This window comes from Salvelinus namaycush, chromosome 23, assembly GCF_016432855.1.
Source record: "Salvelinus namaycush isolate Seneca chromosome 23, SaNama_1.0, whole genome shotgun sequence".
Taxonomy (NCBI): Eukaryota; Metazoa; Chordata; class Actinopteri; order Salmoniformes; family Salmonidae; genus Salvelinus; species Salvelinus namaycush.
Genome location: NC_052329.1, coordinates 37557335 through 37562816, shown reverse-complemented (window position 1 = coordinate 37562816; position 5482 = coordinate 37557335).

Sequence of the window (5482 nt, the reverse complement as noted above, 5' to 3'; positions counted from 1 at the left end):
GACCATTATCATGCACCTGTCTCGAAACAGGGCCAGGGGAAAAAATACATGTAATCTATGCACTTAAATAACGAATAGAGGACGCTTTTTTCCGTGGTTCATTTTCATGGCAGGTAGGCTATACTCCTGTTGCAAAGATAAGCAATGTGCTTAATACTAGGAAAGTTGAGAAATAAATATAGTAGCCCTAGCCTATAGAAAACTGATGGGATCCTCCTCTTTTTAATAGAGGTCATCACTCTGTTTTCTCGCGCAATTGCATAGCCTATAGAAATGTTGCACAACATGAGCTCATGGTCTCTCATGAAGTGTTTGTTTCGATTTTCAAATACATTTGCATTGATGTCAGAGTCATTAGAGGGACAGTAGAGTGCTGAGTACCAGGCAGTTAGCAAGTTTGGTAGGCTATTAATGCACAAAATTGCATTCTCCATCCGATGCCATTCTCCAAATAATGCACTCTCTCATCTCATACGCAAAGTATAAACCCATTATGCACGAATAAGCACACACACACACACACTGCACCAGGATTTGTTCTCTACAGTTAACATCTCATATTGCCAATACTAAGTCCACACTCTTAGAAAAAAGGGTTCCACAAGGGTTCTTCGGCTGTCCCCATAGGTGAACCTTTTTTGGTTCCAGGTAGAACCCTTTTTGTATCCAGGTAGAACCCTTTTGGGTTAGTTGTAAAAACCCTCATTGCAAAAGGTTGTACATATCAAAACAAAAAATCTAATCAAACTTTATTTGTCATATGCGCGGAATACAGCAAGTGTAGACCTTAACGTGAAATTCTTACTTACAGGCCCTTAACCAACAGTGCAGTTCAAGAAGAGTTAAGAGAATATTTACCAAATAAACGAAAGTACATTTTTAAATTAAATAATAATAAAAAGTAAAACAATAACATAACAATAATGAGGCTACAGGGGGTGCCGGTACCGAGTCAGCGTGCGGGGATACAGGTTAGTTGAGGTAATTTGTAGGTAGGGGTAAAGTGACTATGCATAGATAATAAACAGCGAGTAGCAGCAGTGTACCGCTTGCCGTGCGGTAGAAGAGAAAACAGTCTATGACTTGGGTGACTGGAGTCTCTGGCAATTTTAGGGGTTTTCCTCTGACACCGCCTATTATATTGGTCCTGGATGGCAGGAAGCTTGGCACCAGTGATGTACTGGGCTGTACGCACTACCCTCTGTAGCGCTTTACAGTCAGATGCCGAGCAGTTGCCATACCAGGCGGTGATGCAACCAGTCAGGATGCTCTCAATGGTGCAGCTGTAGAACTGTTTGAGGATCTGGAGACCAAAGCCCAATCTTTTCAATCTCCTGAGGAGGAAAAGGTTTTGTCGTGCTCTCTTCACAACTGTCTTGGTGTGTTTGGACCATGATAGTTCGTTGGTGATGTGGACACCAAGGAACTTGAAACTCTCGACCCGCTCCACAACAGCCCCGTTGATGTTAATAGGAGCCTGTTCGGCCATCCTTTTCCTGTAGACCACGATCAGCTCCTTTGTCTTGCTCACATTGAGGGAGAGGTTGTTGTCCTGGCACCACACTGCCAGATCTCTGATCTCCTCCCTATAGGCTCTCTCATCGTTGTCGGTGATCCTACCACTGTTGTGTCATCAGCAAACTTAATGATGGTGCTGGAGTCATGCTTGGCCACACAGTTGTGGGTGAACAGGGAGCACATGAGGGGACTAAGTACACACCCCTGAGGGGCCCAGTGTTGAGGATCAGCGTGGCAGACGTGTTGTTGCCTACCCTTACCACCTGGGGGTGGCCCGTCAGGAAGTCCAGGATCCAGTTGTAGAGGGAGGTGTCTAGTCCAGGGTCCTTAGCTTAGTGATAAGCTTTGTGGGCACTATGGTGTTGAACGCTAAGCTGTAGTCAATGAACAGCATTCTCACATAGGCGTTCCTTTTGTCCAGGTGGAAAAGGGGGTTGTGGAGTGCGATTGAGATTGCGTCATCTGTGGATCTTTTGGGGCGGTATGCGAATTGGAGTGGGTCTAGGGTATCCGGGAGGATGCTGTTGATGTGACCCATGACCAGCCTTTCAAAGCACTTCATGGCTACCGACGTGAGGGCCACGGGGCGGTAATAATTTATGCAGGTTACCTTTGCTTCCTTGGGCACAGGGACTATGGTGGTCTGCTTGAAACATGTAGGTATTACAGACTCAGTCAGGGAGAGGCTGAAAATGTCAGTGAAGACACTTGCCAGTTGGTCTGCGCATGCTTTGAGTACATGTCCCGGTAATCCATCTGACCCCGCGGCTTTGTGAATGTTGACCTGTTTAAAGGTCTTGCTCACATCGGCTACCGAGAGCGTTGTCACACTGTCATCCAGAACAGCTGATGCTCTCGTGCATGCTTCAGTGTTGCTTGCCTTGAAGCGAGCAGTGCCTGGGCAGTTCGCGTCTGGGTTTCCCTTTGAAGTACGTAATAGTTTTCAAGCCCTCCACGTCCGACGAGCGTCAGAGCCGGTGTAGTAGGATTCAATCTTAATCCTGTATTGACGCTTTGCTTGTTTGATGGTTCATCTGAGCGCATAGCGGGATTTCTTATAAGCATCCGGATTAGTGTCCCGCTCCTTGAAAGCAGCAGCTCTAGCCTTTAGCTCAATGAGGATGTTGCCTGTAATCTATGGCTTCTGGTTGGGATATGTACGTACGGTCACTGTGGGGCCGACGTCGTCAATGCACTTATTGATGAAGCCGATGACTGAGGTGGTATACTCCTCAATGCCATTGGATTCATCCCGGAACATATTCCAGTCTGTGCTAGCAAAACAGTCCTGTTGCGCAGCATCCGCGTCGTCTGACCACTTCCGTATTGAGCGAGTCACTGGTACTTCCTGCTTTAGTTTTTGCTTGTAAGCAGGAACCAGGAGAATAGAATTATGGTCAGATTTGCCAAATGGAGGACAAGAGAGATTTGTATCCATCTCTGTATGTGGAGTAAAGGTGGTGTAGAGTTTTTTGCCTCTGGTTGCACATGTGACATACTGGTAAAAATTTGGTAAAACTGATTTAAGTTTACAAGCATTAAAGTCCCCGGCCACTAGGAGCACCGATTCTGGATGAGCATTTGGTTGTTTGCTTATGGCCCTATAGAGTTGGTTGAGTGCGGTCTTAGTGCCAGCATTGGTCTGTGGTGGTAAATAGACGGCTACGAATAATATAGATGAGATCTCTCTTGGTAAATAGTGTGGTCTACAGCTTATCATAAGGTACTCTACCTAAGGTGAGCAATACCTCGTGACTTCTTTAATATTAGACATCGCGAACCAGCTGTTTTTGACAAAAAGACACACACACCCCCACCCCTCATCTTACCAGACGTAGCTTCTCTGTTCTGCCGGTGCATGGAAAATCCCGCCAGCTTTATATTATCTGTGTCGTCGTTCAGCCACGACTCGGTGACACATGAGATATTACAGTTCTTAATGTCCAGTTGGTATGGAGTAGAATGTCCCGTTGTTAGGGGATACATAGAACCAAAAAAGGGTTCTACCTGAAACCACAAGGGTTCTCAAAAAGGGTTGTTAAAAGGGTTCTCCTATGGGGACAGCCGAATAACTCTTTTAGGTTCTAGATAGCACATTTTTTCCCCGAAGAGTGTAGATACAATACTGTACTACAGTACTACACCTTTCATTTCAGACTCAGCTGTGAAACTAGCCAAAACACTAATAGCATGGAAGAGACTGCAAGCTTTTATTGAGTTTCTACCATACCTCCTTTACTAATCTCTGAGTGTTTTGTGGGGAGGGTGGGGTTGTAGTTTCCTGTGGTTTCTTAGCCAACAGGACATTGTCAGCAGAATGTTTGTGCAGTGTGTATACAAAGACCAGACTTAATGGTTCAATAAGTGTGTGTGCGTTTGTGCGTGCGTGTGTGTGCTTGCACGAGCATACTTGTGTGCAAAGGACTTTTTAAGGTGGTAGATCAGTATTGGGAAAGCTCACTAACTAACAAACAACAGCAATCCACTGAGACTGTGGTTGTGGCTTGGTACTCTTTCACCTGGTTCAAGACTAGTTTGGAACAGAGACATGTATTTTGAGAGTTGGGTCAACGTTTAGAATTTGGAATATTGTTCTAATTCTAGACATTCAGTTACATACAGTTGGAAGTTTACATACACTTAGGTTGGAGTCATTAAAACTTATTTTTCAACCACTTCTTATTAAAAAACTGTATTTTTGGCAAGTCGGTTATGACATCTACTTTGTGCGTGACACAAATCATTTTTCCAACATTTGTTTACAGACAGATTATTTTACTTAAAATTCACTGTATCACAATTCCAGTGGGTCAGAAGTTTACATACACTAAGTTGACTGTGCCTTTAACTTCTTGCGACTACAGGGGGTGCTGTTCCGAATTAGCATTTTGTCGTCTCCAAATTAAACTGCCTAGTACTCAATTCTTGCTCGTACAATATGCATATTATTAATTCTATTGGAAAGAAAACACTTTCTAGTTTCATACAAAGTTGGAATGATGTCTGTGGGTGACCCAGAACTCTTTCTACAGCGAAATCCATGACAGACAGTGAAAGGTCTGAGAGCGAAGCTCTGGTTTCAGATCAGTTTTTAAGGTCTCTGTCTATCCTATGGAACGACACGAACTGCACCCGCCTTCCCCTGGATGTCAGTAACCAATGAGAAGTGGAATGGGCCTTCTCCGTAGCTCTCAGAGGTTATAAAAGACCAAGGAGTGAGAGTAGCCCCCCTTTCGACGCTCGCCCTTACGCAGGAAGGGACCTCCGGACGCCATTTTCACAGGCTCGGTTATCAACTTGAAATGTATCCGTCTGTAATTTAATTCGATATAGGACTTAGAAACATCATAAGGTAGTTAATTTAAACCGTTTTATAGGAAATTATATCCGTTTAGTGCGATTTTGAGGAATTTCTTTGTTGTGCACTCTGAAACTTTGGACACGTTTTGGGGTCCCGTTCGATCGTTAGTGGATATTTCGAAGGACAGAGGACATCTATCGACCAAAAGACGTTTATAACATAGAAAGGATACATTGCCCAAGAATATGATGGAAGAACAGCTCATAGTAAGCAATATTTAATATGATAAATTGTTGTTCTGTCGAAATATTTTAAACGCATATTTCGCCATTTTGTTTGGTGTAGCTTCACTTGGCGAACCCTGTATTGAAAAGTAAGGATAATTTTACAAATGTAAATCAGCGGTTGCATTAAGAACTAATTTGTCTTTCGATTCCTGTCAACCCTGTATTTTTTAGTCAAGTATATGATTAGCTTTCAATTAAACTAGATCACTCTGATAGATGACGTCAGACATATTGAGGCTTGATTTCCTAGTATTTTTATTGTGTAACCACGGTTTTGTATGGCTAAATATGCACCTTTTCGAACAAACTGTATATGTATGTTGTAAAATGATGTTACAGGAGTGTCATCGGAAGAATTCTGAGAAGGTTAGTGAAA